At 48.7% G+C, this 16,363-nt stretch overlaps 1 protein-coding gene across 1 annotated transcript in view; it reads right to left on the minus strand.

Moving 5' to 3' along the window:
• Positions 1–13,422, minus strand: part of FHIP1B (FHF complex subunit HOOK interacting protein 1B) — a 76,961-nt gene extending 63,539 nt beyond the window's left edge. The window contains exon 1 of the mRNA XM_063433284.1: positions 13,344–13,422. The gene's annotated coding sequence lies outside the window, so the exon portion shown is untranslated. The remainder of the gene's footprint in view (positions 1–13,343) is intronic.
• Positions 13,423–16,363: the final 2,941 nt, after the last annotated feature.

Consider the following 16,363-nt stretch of genomic DNA (forward strand, 5'->3'; position numbering starts at 1 on the left):
TGACTGCACACGGGGGACGGGCCATATCAACAAGGCCCAATACTGACTGCACACGGGGGACGGGCCATATCAACAAGGCCCAATACTGACTGCACACGGGGGACGGGCCATATCCACAAGGCCCAATACTGACTGCACACGGGGGACGGGGCCATATCAACAAGGCCCAATACTGACTGCACATGGGGGACGGGCCATATCAACAAGGCCCAATACTGACTGCACACGGGGGACGGGCCATATCAACAAGGCCCAATACTGACTGCACACGGGGGACGGGCCATATAAACAAGGCCCAATACTGACTGCACACGGGGGACGGGCCATATCAACAAGGCCCAATACTGACTGCACACGGGGGACGGGCCATATTGATTTTTTTTAGACCCGAAACCGATAATCTGTGAACTTTTAGGCCGATAGCTGATAACTTACCGATATTCTGTACATTTACCATTTTGAAAAAATACACTAATTCTAAAGGTAAATGCACAAAATATACATGCCACATGTAGTGGAAGCCGTGTGTTTAGACAGGGGAGCTGTGTGTGTGTGGAGTGGATGCAGTGTGTGTGTGTGTGTGTGTGTAAAGTGAATGCCGTGTGTGTGTGTATAATGCAGAGTGTGTGAGTTTCTGAAGGGATGTAATTTGTGTAAAATGGGGGACGGGCCATATCAACAAGGCCCAATACTGACTGCACACGGGGGACGGGCCATATCAACAAGGCCCAATACTGACTGCACACGGGGGACGGGCCATATCAACAAGGCCCAATACTGACTGCACACGGGGGACGGGCCATATCAACAAGGCCCAATACTGACTGCACACGGGGGACGGGCCATATCAACAAGGCCCAATACTGACTGCACACGGGGGACGGGCCATATCCACAAGGCCCAATACTGACTGCACACGGGGGACGGGCCATATCAACAAGGCCCAATACTGACTGCACATGGGGGACGGGCCATATCAACAAGGCCCAATACTGACTGCACACGGGGGACGGGCCATATCAACAAGGCCCAATACTGACTGCACACGGGGGACGGGCCATATCCACAAGGCCCAATACGGACTGCACACGGGGGACGGGCCATATCAACAAGGCCCAATACTGACTGCACACGGGGGACGGGCCATATCAACAAGGCCCAATACTGACTGCACACGGGGGACGGGCCATATCAACAAGGCCCAATACTGACTGCACACGGGGGACGGGCCATATCAACAAGGCCCAATACTGACTGCACACGGGGGACGGGCCATATCAACAAGGCCCAATACTGACTGCACACGGGGGACGGGCCATATCCACAAGGCCCAATACTGACTGCACACGGGGGACGGGCCATATCCACAAGGCCCAATACTGACTGCACACGGGGGACGGGCCATATCCACAAGGCCCAATACGGACTGCACACGGGGGACGGGCCATATCAACAAGGCCCAATATTGACTGCACACGGGGGACGGGCCATATCCACAAGGCCCAATACTGACTGCACACGGGGGACGGGCCCTATCAACAAGGCCCAATACTGACTGCACACGGGGGACGGGCCATATCAACAAGGCCCAATACTGACTGCACACGGGGGACGGGCCATATCAACAAGGCCCAATACTGACTGCACACGGGGGACGACGGGCCATATCAACAAGGCCCAATACTGACTGCACACGGGGGACGGGCCATATCAACAAGGCCCAATACTGACTGCACACGGGGGACGGGCCATATCAACAAGGCCCAATACTGACTGCACACGGGGGACGGGCCATATCAACAAGGCCCAATACTGACTGCACACGGGGGACGGGCCATATCAACAAGGCCCAATACTGACTGCACACGGGGGACGAGCCATATCCACAAGGCCCAATACTGACTGCACACGGGGGACGGGCCATATCCACAAGGCCCAATACTGACTGCACACGGGGGACGGGCCATATCCACAAGGCCCAATACTGACTGCACACGGGGGACGGGCCATATCCACAAGGCCCAATACTGACTGCACACGGGGGACGGGCCATATCCACAAGGCCCAATACTGACTGCACACGGGGGACGGGCCATATCAACAAGGCCCAATACTGACTGCACACGGGGGACGGGCCATATCAACAAGGCCCAATATGGACTGCACACGGGGGACGGGCCATATCAACAAGGCCCAATACTGACTGCACACGGGGGACGGGCCATATCAACAAGGCCCAATACTGACTGCACACGGGGGACGGGCCATATCAACAAGGCCCAATACTGACTGCACACGGGGGACGGGCCATATCAACAAGGCCCAATACTGACTGCACACGGGGGACGGGCCATATCAACAAGGCCCAATACTGACTGCACACGGGGGACGGGCCATATCAACAAAGCCCAATACTGACTGCACACGGGGGACGGGCCATATCAACAAGGCCCAATACTGACTGCACACGGGGGACGGGCCATATCAACAAGGCCCAATACTGACTGCACACGGGGGACGGGCCATATCCACAAGGCCCAATACTGACTGCACACGGGGGACGGGGCCATATCAACAAGGCCCAATACTGACTGCACATGGGGGACGGGCCATATCAACAAGGCCCAATACTGACTGCACACGGGGGACGGGCCATATCAACAAGGCCCAATACTGACTGCACACGGGGGACGGGCCATATCAACAAGGCCCAATACTGACTGCACACGGGGGACGGGCCATATCAACAAGGCCCAATACTGACTGCACACGGGGGACGGGCCATATCAACAAGGCCCAGTACTGACTGCACACGGGGGACGGGCCATATCAACAAGGCCCAATACTGACTGCACACGGGGACGGGCCATATCCACAAGGCCCAATACTGACTGCACAAGGGGGACGGGCCATATCAACAAGGCCCAATACTGACTGCACACGGGGGACGGGCCATATCAACAAGGCCCAATACTGACTGCACACGGGGGACGGGCCATATCAACAAGGCCCAATACTGACTGCACACGGGGGACGGGCCATATCAACAAGGCCCAATACTGACTGCACACGGGGGACGGGCCATATCAACAAGGCCCAATACTGACTGCACACGGGGGACGGGCCATATCAACAAGGCCCAATACTGACTGCACACGGGGGACCGGCCATATCAACAAGGCCCAATACTGACTGCACACGGGGGACGGGCCATATCCACAAGGCCCAATACTGACTGCACACGGGGGACGGGCCATATCCACAAGGCCCAATACTGACTGCACACGGGGGACGGGCCATATAAACAAGGCCCAATACTGACTGCACACGGGGGACGGGCCATATTGATTTTTTTTAGACCCGAAACCGATAATCTGTGAACTTTTAGGCCGATAGCTGATAACTTACCGATATTCTGTACATTTACCATTTTGAAAAAATACACTAATTCTAAAGGTAAATGCACAAAATATACATGCCACATGTAGTGGAAGCCGTGTGTTTAGACAGGGGAGCTGTGTGTGTGTGGAGTGGATGCAGTGTGTGTGTGTGTGTGTGTGTGTAAAGTGAATGCCGTGTGTGTGTGTATAATGCAGAGTGTGTGAGTTTCTGAAGGGATGTAATTTGTGTAAAATGGGGGACGGGCCATATCAACAAGGCCCAATACTGACTGCACACGGGGGACGGGCCATATCAACAAGGCCCAATACTGACTGCACACGGGGGACGGGCCATATCAACAAGGCCCAATACTGACTGCACACGGGGGACGGGCCATATCAACAAGGCCCAATACTGACTGCACACGGGGGACGGGCCATATCAACAAGGCCCAATACTGACTGCACACGGGGGACGGGCCATATCCACAAGGCCCAATACTGACTGCACACGGGGGACGGGCCATATCAACAAGGCCCAATACTGACTGCACACGGGGGACGGGCCATATCAACAAGGCCCAATACTGACTGCACACGGGGGACGGGCCATATCAACAAGGCCCAATACTGACTGCACACGGGGGACGGGCCATATCAACAAGGCCCAATACTGACTGCACACGGGGGACGGGCCATATCAACAAGGCCCAATACTGACTGCACACGGGGGACGGGCCATATCAACAAGGCCCAGTACTGACTGCACACGGGGGACGGGCCATATCAACAAGGCCCAATACTGACTGCACACGGGGACGGGCCATATCCACAAGGCCCAATACTGACTGCACACGGGGGACGGGCCATATCAACAAGGCCCAATACTGACTGCACACGGGGGACGGGCCATATCAACAAGGCCCAATACTGACTGCACACGGGGGACGGGCCATATCAACAAGGCCCAATACTGACTGCACACGGGGGACGGGCCAGATCAACAAGGCCCAATACTGACTGCACACGGGGGACGGGCCATATCAACAAGGCCCAATACTGACTGCACACGGGGGACGGGCCATATCAACAAGGCCCAATACTGACTGCACACGGGGGACAGGCCATATCAACAAGGCCCAATACTGACTGCACACGGGGGACGGGCCATATCAACAAGGCCCAATACTGACTGCACACGGGGGACGGGCCATATCAACAAGGCCCAATACTGACTGCACACGGGGGACGGGCCATATCAACAAGGCCCAATACTGACTGCACACGGGGGACCGGCCATATCAACAAGGCCCAATACTGACTGCACACGGGGGACGGGCCATATCCACAAGGCCCAATACTGACTGCACACGGGGAACGGGCCATATCCACAAGGCCCAATACTGACTGCACACGGGGGACGGGCCATATCCACAAGGCCCAATACTGACTGCACACGGGGGACGGGCCATATAAACAAGGCCCAATACTGACTGCACACGGGGGACGGGCCATATCAACAAGGCCCAATACTGACTGCACACGGGGGACGGGCCATATTGATTTTTTTTAGACCCGAAACCGATAATCTGTGAACTTTTAGGCCGATAGCTGATAACTTACCGATATTCTGTACATTTACCATTTTGAAAAAATACACTAATTCTAAAGGTAAATGCACAAAATATACATGCCACATGTAGTGGAAGCCGTGTGTTTAGACAGGGGAGCTGTGTGTGTGTGGAGTGGATGCAGTGTGTGTGTGTGTGTGTGTATAAAGTGAATGCCGTGTGTGTGTGTATAATGCAGAGTGTGTGAGTTTCTGAAGGGATGTAATTTGTGTAAAAGGGGGGGGGGGGGGGAAGGAGGCATTTTTATTTTATTTTTAATATTGATGTGTTTTAATTTATTTTTTGTCCCCCACCCCCCTTTAGCAGTCCCTGGTGGTCTAGTGGCATGTACTGAGCAGTGGGGGCCCGCAGCAAGCAGCTACTTACCTTCCCAGCAGCTCCCTGTGTAAATCTCGTGGTCTGTGTGCTGCGCGGAGCGCTGCCATGGTAACGTGAGATTTGCACAGAGAGCTGCTGGGAAGGTAACAGCTTGCTGCCGGCCCCCCAGGCTTGTAATGGGTCCTGCAGTCCTGTTAGGTATTATCTGCAATATCGGTATCTTTATTGGCCGATAATATCGGTAAAACCGATAATCGGTCGATCCCTATAATTAAGTCAAGTCCTGTATGTAACTCAATTATCTCCAGGCAGTAAAAACACAACACATTTTTACAAAGTATGAAAAGTACCCCAAAACACAAAATATCCCCATAAATGTCACATCCCTCGATGGTCACGGTGAATAAATCCTTCTTTGTGTTCGGTATTTCTCCCCTTTTCATTCAGTAGATGTAACTACCGAACAGAGACCACCCCCTGGCTCGTTAACTTCAAAGCATGCCTCAATTGAACCCTCTACCTGTGTGAACAAAGGCAGTGGGACTTGGTCGTTGAGTGTCTGGAACTAAAAATCGGACACTCAACTTCCCGAACACCAGATCTTATTTCCCGAACAGCTAGAGGAGCGCTATTCGGTACTTTTGTTCATTTGTATGAAGGGAAACAATCGCTGCAAAGAGCCAGGAGGAACCGTTCGTGGAATTATTTGGTTTTTGCAACTTTACGAACTAGACCGGCACTGTGGAACTGTTTTGGGCAGCAACCTCGCGGTTAGCCAGTCACAAAGGACTTCCACACTTTTTGAGAACCCCTGAACCGATCTGGGTGAAATTTGAATATGTTGGTCACCCAGATCAGGGCTATCAGAGGACATGATTTGTGGGGATACAATGTGTATAAAGGGGTGTTCTAAATATTGGGTAAAACTGTACTTTTTCTGCCTGGAGATAATTTAGTTATTACTTTATCAGACTTGATTATCTCCAGGACTAGGTGAGGGAATTGTATGTTTGTGCTGGGAGTGTTTTATGTTTTTCCTGTTAATGATTGGATGTACCATGTCCCTCCCTGTGGGATGTACCCTTGCACGGGGACTTGCATAAAAGCCAGTGTGGCATAATTAAAGCTCAGTTCTGTTGCACCCATCTTCTAGACTCCGGCTAATGTTTGGGTATTCGTATGCTTTACTAAAGGAATCGTCTGGTAAAGTTATTGCATTCGTATGGGAATCATTTATTTTATCTGCCGAACGGAGAGTTATAGTCACTGATGCTCTGGCCGTTCTGAAGGAAACTACCGAATGAGTATTGGATATACTAGGTTTCCTTACAGTCACCCAGATCAGGGCTACCAACATATTCTAAAATCACCCAGATCAGAGCAGGGGGTTCAGGAAATTCCTGGAAGTCTCTTTTTGACCGACCGCACGCATGGTTTCATGCCAAAAACAGTTCCAGAGAATTAGGCTGTGCGGACGGTCTATTTCAAACTGTTGAAATACCGTTCGAATTACCAAACGTAACGGTTGATGAACAGTCAGTGTGTGTGTCCCTTGTTCGTGGGCTCCTATCCACTGAACGCCGTTCGACTCATGTTCGAATAGCCGTGTTCCATGGAAGGTAACTGTTCGGCGGTGTTCCTGCCGTTGCGTATTTTATAAGAATTCCATGAACTCAACGACAAAACAAAATGGCCAGCACCACGTGTTCGACTGTACGAACGTCTGCCACCCAGTGGTTCGTCAATTTGGCTGCGGTTAACTACCAGCCTGGGAAGTAAATAGGCTGCACACTCCACTTGCGTGTGGTCCGACTGTTCGTTTTTTTGTTCGGTAAACGAACACCATAAGCATAATCCATTCGGTAGCCCCATCTACTGAACCGTAGAAGGGAAAATGAATGAACAAAGCCTTTCCACAGTCCTGAAGCCAGGTCTAACACATGGGCCATAGTACTGGGGCAAAAGGGCTGGCAAGCAGGCCCCTCCAAGTACCAGTGGCGAGGTTACTTTCGCCACAGCGGCCATATCAACAAGGCCCAATACTGACAGAACACATGGTGGCCATATCAATAAGGCCCAATACTTACTGACAGGAGGGGCAGCCATGTAAACAAGGCCCAGTACTGACTGTACAAGGTGTGGGGGGGGGGGGGGGACTGAACACAGGGGGCGGCCATATTGACAAGGCCCAGTACTGACTGACATGAGGACCAGGTAATATTGACAAGGTCGAGACCAGCAGTGTATAGGATGTATACACAGAGGTATACATAATATACCCAGTTAGTGATCAGGGAATGGAGGGTATACATAATATACCCAGCGAATGATCAGGGAATGGAGTGTATACACAGATATATATATATATATAAAAAATGATAAAACAATACGTATACAGATTATATGTAATATTTCATTGATTGAGATCCCCTGCATCAAGCCAGCGGTAATACAATAAGCAGACAGTAAGTACGAGGCCCTGGTAAGGATACCTCCTTTATGCAGGTAAGCAAGGCGTGTCAGCCAATACATTCCTTTCCGGATTATACACGCAGCCTTTGTAAAAACACGACAATTACAGCTTGAAAATAGACCAAATGGGTTCTGCAAGCTGCAAATCTTTTCCTTTACTTATTACTGACTTGGCAAGCCGTGCATTACGACCTGCACCCAGTTTAATTTAAACTAATCAGACCCCTCACTGCTAAACACTTCACCAAGAGCCCCCACTGACCTGGCTCTCTGCTTGAGAGTCCAAGCCTCTCTCTAAACCCCTCTCACTGCTAAACACTTCACCAAGAGCCCCCACTGACCTGGCTCTCTGCTTGAGAGTCCAAGCCTCTCTCTAAACCCCTCCCCCCCCCCCCCCTTGCCGGAGCTGAACTCTTCTGCCCCACCACTGCTTCCCAAGCAGATACCCCCCACCCCCATAGTAGTGTGAGATTCTACACAAATAGAGCACACAGACCTAATAAGCCGTGGGAGCTGTACCCACCCACCCCCGATCTTTCACAATGTATGGCGTACAGGTAACAAAGGTGGACAGAACAGTCTGTTTACTATATCAAAAACTAGAGCAGAAATTATTCTACCTGCCTTACCAACACGTTCGTTTCCTCGAATGAACCCTCCCTGTCATCAATGGTTCAAAGTATGAACTTCCTGATTGAAAATACGGAACAATTCTCTATTCAAAAGGTCTCTCTGACATGACCTTCGTACTACACAGAGTGTCAACACTCCGGCTCTCCCTATAAAGAGCATCACCACTCCGGCTCTCCCTATAAAGAGCATCACCACTCCGGCTCTCCCTATAAAGAGCATCAACACTCCGGCTCTCCCTATAAAGAGCATCACCACTCCGGCTCTCCCTATAAAGAGCATCACCACTCCGGCTCTCCCTATAAAGAGCATCAACACTCCGGCTCTCCCTATAAAGAGCATCAACACTCCGGCTCTCCCTATAAAGAGCATCACCACTCCGGCTCGCCCTATAAAGAGCATCACCACTCCGGCTCGCCCTATAAAGAGCATCAACACTCCGGCTCGCCCTATAAAGAGCATCAACACTCCGGCTCTCCCTATAAAGAGCATCAACACTCCGGCTCTCCCTATAAAAAGAGCATCACCACTCCGGCTCTCCCTATAAAAAGAGCATCACGACTCCGGCTCTCCCTATAAAAAGAGCATCACCACTCCGGCTCTCCCTATAAAAAGAGCATCACCACTCCGGCTCTCCCTATAAAAAGAGCATCACCACTCCGGGACTCCCTATAAAGAGCATCACCACTCCGGCTCTCCCTATAAAGAGCATCACCACTCCGGCTCTCCCTATAAAGAGCATCACCACTCCGGCTCTCCCTATAAAGAGCATCACCACTCCGGCTCTCCCTATAAAGAGCATCACCACTCCGGCTCTCCCTATAAAGAGCATCACCACTCCGGCTCTCCCTATAAAGAGCATCACCACTCCGGCTCTCCCTATAAAGAGCATCACCACTCCGGCTCTCCCTATAAAGAGCATCACCACTCCGGCTCTCCCTATAAAGAGCATCAACACTCCGGCTCTCCTTATAAAGAGCATCAACACTCCGGCTCTCCCTATAAAGAGCATCAACACTCCGGCTCTCCCTATAAAGAGCATCAACACTCCGGCTCTCCCTATAAAGAGCATCAACACGCCGGCTCTCCCTATAAAGAGCATCAACACGCCGGCTCTCCCTATAAAGAGCATCAACACTCCGGCTCTCCCTATAAAGAGCATCAACACTCCGGCTCTCCCTAGAAAGAGCATCAACACTCCCGCTCTCCCTATAAAGAGCATCAACACTCCGGCTCTCCCTATAAAGAGCATCAACACTCCGGCTCTCCCTATAAAGAGCATCAACACTCCGGCTCTCCCTATAAAGAGCATCAACACTCCGGCTCTCCCTATAAAGAGCATCAACACTCCGGCTCTCCCTATAAAGAGCATCAACACTCCGGCTCTCCCTATAAAGAGCATCAACACTCCGGCTCTCCCTATAAAGAGCATCAACACTCCGGCTCTCCCTATAAAGAGCATCAACACTCCGGCTCTCCCTATAAAGAGCATCAACACTCCGGCTCTCCCTATAAAGAGCATCAACACTCCGGCTCTCCCTTAAAAGAGCATCAACACTCCGGCTCTTTCCATACAGAGCGCCGGCATAGCGGAGCCCTAGTCCTAGCAGGGACGCTTTTCCTCTGGTCACACCAAAATACACTCAGGAACAAGTAAAGTAATCCAAGAATCCCCACCGCACCCTCAGCAACTAGACAACACTCAGTTCTGGGGGTATAACTGAAGTTTATTGACACATACACAGCTTTTATGCCCAGTCCCATGCAAGGGGTATCAATTCCAAGATCCCTTGTGTCCGAGTAAACTCCTCTAATTTAAATTATCTCAGGCACAAAAAAAATCCACAAAATATCGTGTACCCCAAAAGGCCCACAACCATACCTGGGAACCCCACAAAAACCCCATTCCCTGATATCCAAGAATCACTCAGATCGGTTGGGCAGAACGGGAATGCCATTGTGTGGAAGTTGTGTCCGTCCAGACACTAGTCCAAAATAGTTGCAGGGAAATAGGTGTCCCCCTGTTCGGTAGTTTATATCTCCCAATTGCCGTTCGTGTAGGTGGTCGGGAACAGGAAAGGGCAGCGGTAGACAGACAGTTTTGCCTAGCCAAAAATAGTTCCAGGCACTCGACGACCAAGTATCGCTGCCCTCCTTCGGGAGACAAGATGGCTGCCATTCTCTTGGCCACCACGTGTTCGGTTATACGAAATGACGGCCACCCAGGAGAATCACTCATTAATTGTTTCCCTTGCGGTTTCGCACTGTTGGTGGCTGGTGTTAAGGCTCTAATGGGGTACAGGGGTGGTCCTTGTTTGGGAGACGAATGGATTCCGTTCGTATGAAGTCTCCCGAAACGGCCAAAGAAGAACCACACAAAAAAAACGGGGCAAAATACACAAAATAACAAGGGCGGGATATGGACAGCCAATATAGGGGATAAAAAGAAGCATGCAAATGAATATTCCGTGACAGCCAGCCCTCCACATACAGAACTAGCGAGAGAAAAGGGGGCACAAGAGAAAAGGGGTCACAAGCCATGAATAGATCAGCAAGAGCCAGCGCAAGAAATAAGCAGGCCTGGAGTGGGGGATCACAAGCCATAAGTAGACCAGAAGGGGTGGGGGTGGAAGAGGGTGGCTCACCAAGCCAAAAAGGAGGCCAGCAGGAGGAGAACCAAGCCATGAGGAGACCAGCAGGAGGAGAACCAAGCCATGAGGTGTTACAAATACCCTCTGTCTGCCACTTTGTTGCAATAGGTCTGTGTCTTTTCTTCTAAATAAACCACGAAAGCAATTCACCAGGTCATTCGTAGGACCGAATGACCGACCACCCAGCATATGGAGTGTGCCGCCTATTAATCGCCCAGAAGCTGCGGTTTGCCTTGTTGACCTTTTTCACCTCCCAATCACATATTGAGCACTCAGATCCAAGTTATCTGGGGATATGTTGAACATAGGGGTTGAATATTGTAGAATATGAGTTATGTATTTTTGTTACAGTTTCAACTTAATTATCTCCAGGTACAGAAAATATTCTTAAGTTACTACGGTCATTTAAGCCAATTATCTCCAGGATAGAGGGGAGGGTTCAGAAAGATGCACTTTGTTATGATTGGTTTATGTTCCTTGTGTCCCTCTGTTCCATCAGGTCCAGAGGGGTGTGTCCCTGGCCTGAAACTCTGTATAGAAGAAATGCAAGCTGCTCGATAAACCAGTCTTCTTACCCTCAACTCGTGTTGTAGGGAATTGCTAATCACTAGCTCTGCTCAGAGCTCCGGGAATACTCTTCACTTCCAGGAATATCAATAGGTGCTGAATTGTAACTTTTCACCGCTCTCCAAGCTCGGGGAAAGGGACTTCAAGGCAGTCCAATCCTCACCTAGCCTGGGGCAACCGTAACATGATGAGACCAGCAGGAGGAGAACCAAGCCACGAGGAGACCAGCAGGAGGAGAACCAAGCCACTATTGGTTGTATTTATTAGATACCACAATGGGTGAAAGAATCAGCAAACGTATCACAAAATGACTGGATTTTTAATATGAATGTAAACCCATATATTCATCTTACAGGCATTTGACTGTGGGATTTTTTTAAGTTTGCTAAAATAAAATAAAACAAAAAGGTGCAGGACTGCTTAAACTGAGATTTCGATGTGATCTGTTACAAGGCCGCAAAGGAGCAGAAATCTGGATCAAATCCGCTAGATACACCCGGATTTTAATGCCAGCGAGCGAGTTACTGCAAGTCTCACAATCTGAGCTGGGATTGGTTTAGCATATGGATGTGAATGGGAGCAGGAAACAATGAGTGGAAATAAACAAACCACACCACAGTGAACCCAGGGCCACCTCCCAGGATAGGCTGGCTATTGGCTCAGGAATGCAAAACATGGCTTCCTGTGAGCTCAAACACATGCCATAACCTCCTCTGCTACTACTACTGCCACTGAAATACAATACCGATTCCAACATATACACCATAACTTTCTCTACTACTACTACGCTATCAATTCCAAAGAGCGTCATCACAGCGCTCCCCGTCTTTCTACTCCACCGAGCGGCATCACAGCGCTCCCCGTCTATCTACTCCGAGCGTCATCACAGCGCTCCCCGTCTATCTACTCCACCGAGCGGCATCACAGCGCTCCCCGTCTATCTACTCCGAGCGTCATCACAGCGCTCCCCGTCTATCTACTCCACCGAGCGTCATCACAGCGCTCCCCGTCTATCTACTCTACCGAGCGTCATCACAGTCATTCCTATAGCCAAGCAGCTTCATTCACATCACAGCTTCTCAGGCAGTCTTAGTTTCTAATACGAGGCCCAGGACCGGCCAATCAGACTCAGGAAATCCTTCGTCCCTGAATTGGGAGAATCTTTTAATGTATCGCTTTGTCAATGAATGTAGTTCCTTTTCATTATTAGAAGGAATCAGATCAGATTATAGGAACATATCAATACAGTATTGGAAGTAACAGCGTGTGACAGTAATATATATTGCCAAATAAGCCATTCCAAGCACATACCTAAGACACCCCATCACTAGAATACCCCCCAAAACACCCCATTACTACTATATAACTCCAGATCATACCACCAGACCAAATCGCAACACCCAAATTGTTTACATTCACACAAGAAACAATTACTAGTACATAGAGCCAAGCCGATCACAACCCAGACACCCCATATCTATCCCAGCCTCCTCCCCATTGCTAGCACATAGCACAAACCCCCCCCCATATTACAGACACAGACCCCCCCCATTACAGACACCCCCCCATTACAGACACAGACCCCCCCCCATTACAGACACAGACCCCCCCCCCATTACAGACACAGAAACCCCCCATTACAGGCTCTGGCCCCCCATTTCCGGCTCTGGCCCCCAGGCTGGGGCCCCTCTCACCTCCCTGTGGCCCCTGGTTATTCTGGGAAGGTGCAAGACGCATTGGCCGCCCTCTGAGCTCTGCGCATGCGCGGCCACCATCTCACTGCGCATCCTCCCCGGCACGAGGCATGCCGGGAGTCGTAGTTCAAGAATACAATACCGCGGCCTTATAAAGAGATAGCCGGGAATTGTAGTCCTGATTGTCTCCTGCCGGGCCTTTACACCAGCAGGAAAACTACAACTCCCGTCAGGCATCTCGCAACAGCATTAACTAAGGGAATATCGACCCCTAGGGGCTGTGAGTGGTATAACAGCTATTATTCCACCTGTGAATGTCACCCCCAAATTAATAACACAATACTGGGGTACAGGGGGTGACCCATTACTGGGGTACAGGGGGTTATATTAAATAACCCATTACTGGGGTACAGGGGGTTATATTAAATAACCCATTACTGGGGTACAGGGGGTAATACCCCAAATACCCCAAAATACCCCAAAAGAAATGGGATTATTTAAAAGTTGCACTACTGAAGGCAACAGAAAATTGCATTAGGCTTGTCAGCAAAAGCAAAAAATTCAAGAAACCACTGTGGTACTCCACAGATGTAGCCAAAATAGTAAAAAACAAAAAGTTAGCATTTAGTAATTATAAAAAAAAACCAGAGTGAGGAAGACAGAATGACCTATAAGATTAGGCAGAAAGAGGCTAAGCAAGTTATAAGAGCTTCCAAATCACACACAGAAGAGAAAATAGCACAGTCAGTAAAAAAGGGGGACAAAACTTTTTTTAGATATATAAATGAGAAAAGAAAAGTAAAACAAGGATTAGTCAGATTAAAAACAAAAGAAGGAAGGTATGTAGATGAGGATAAAGGTCTAGCTGACTGCCTCAATGAATATTTTTGTTCGGTATTTACAGATGAAAATGAAGGAAAGGGACCTCAGTTAAGAAAAAGGATAAATGTGTCATTTATTACACGTGAGTTTACAGAGGAAGAGGTTCTATTTCAACTGTCAAAAGTAAAGACAAATAAGTCAATGGGACCTGATGGAATACACCCAAAGCTATTAAAATAGCTTAGTGGTGTACTAGCAAAGCCATTAACAGATTTATTTAACCAATCATTGATAACAGGAGTAGTCCCAGAAGATTGGAAGTTAGCGAATGTTGTGCCCATTCACAAGAAAGGTAATAGGGAGGAGTCGGGCAACTATAGGCCAGTAAGCCTAACTTCAGTAGTGGGGAAAGTGATGGAAACCATGTTAAAGGATAGGATTGTTGAACATCTAAAAACACATGGATTTCAAGATCAGAGACAACATGGGTTTACTTCAGGGAGATCATGCCAAACTAATCTTATTGATTTTTTTGATTGGGTAACTAAAATTATAGATCAGGGTGGTGCAGTAGACATTGCTAACCTAGATTTCAGTAAGGCTTTTGACACTGTTGCACATAGAAGGCTTATCAATAAACTGCAATCTTTGAGTTTGGATTCCAATATTGTTGAATGGGTAAGGCAGTGGCTGAGTGACAGGCAACAGAGGGTTGTAGTCAATGGAGTATATTCGAAGCTTGGGCTTGTCACCAGTGGGGTACCTCAGGGATCTGTACTTGGACCCATTCTCTTTAATATTTTTATTAGTGATATTGCAGAAGGTCTTGATGGTAAGGTGTGTCTTTTTGCGGATGATACTAAGATATGTAACAGGGTTGATGTTCCAGGAGGGATAAGCCAAATGGCAAATGATTTAGGTAAACTAGAAAAATGGTCAGAGTTGTGGCAACTGACATTTAATGTGGATAAGTGCAAGATAATGCATCTTGGACGTAAAAACCCAAGGGCAGAGTACAGAATATTTGATAGAGTCCTAACCTCAACATCTGAGGAAAGGGATTTAGGGGTGATTATTTCTGATGACTTAAAGGTAGGCAGACAATGTAATAGAGCAGCAGGAAATGCTAGCAGAATGCTTGGTTGTATAGGGAGAGGTATTAGCAGTAGAAAGAGGGAAGTGCTCATGCTATTGTACAGAACACTGGTGAGACCTCACTTGGAGTATTGTACACAGTACTGGAGACCCTATCTTCAGAAGGATATTGATACCTTAGAGAGAGTTCAAAGAAGGGCTACTAAACTGGTTCATGGATTGCAGGATAAAACTTACCAGGAAAGGTTAAAGGATCTTAACATGTATAGCATGGAGGAAAGACGAGACAGGGGGGATATGATAGAAACATTTAAATACATAAAGGGAATCAACACAGTAAAGGAGGAGACTATATTTAAAAGAAGAAAAACTACCACAACAAGAGGACATAGTCTTAAATTAGAGGGGCAAAGGTTTAAAAATAATATCAGGAAGTATTACTTTACTGAGAGGGTAGTGGATGCATGGAATAGCCTTCCAGCTGAAGTGGTAGAGGTTAACACAGTAAAGGAGTTTAAGCATGCGTGGGATAGGCATAAGGCTATCCTAACTATAAGATAAGGCCAGGGACTAATGAAAGTATTTAGAAAACTGGGCAGACTAGATGGGCCGAATGGTTCTTATCTGCCGTCACATTCTATGTTTCTATGTTTCTATGTTTCTATTACTGGGGTACAGGAGGGTTATATTAAATAACCCATTACTGGGGTACAGGGGGTTATATTAAATAACACATTACTGGGGTACAGGGGGTTATATTAAATAACACATTACTGTGGTACAGGGGGTTATATTAAATAACCCATTACTGGGGTACAGGGGGTTATATTAAATAACCCATTACTGGGGTACACGGGGTTATATTAAATAACCCATTACTGGGGTACAGGGGGTTATATTAAATAACACATTACTGGGGTACACGGGGTTATATTAAATAACCCATTACTGGGGTACAGGGGGTTATATTAAATAACACATTACTGGGGTACAGGGGGTTATATTAAATAACCCATTACTGGGGTACAGGGGGTTATATTAAATAACCCATTACTGGGGTACAGGGGGTAATACATTACTGGGGTACAGGGGGTAATACATTA

This window comes from Pelobates fuscus, chromosome 1 (genome assembly GCF_036172605.1).
Source record: "Pelobates fuscus isolate aPelFus1 chromosome 1, aPelFus1.pri, whole genome shotgun sequence".
NCBI lineage: Eukaryota > Metazoa > Chordata > Amphibia > Anura > Pelobatidae > Pelobates > Pelobates fuscus.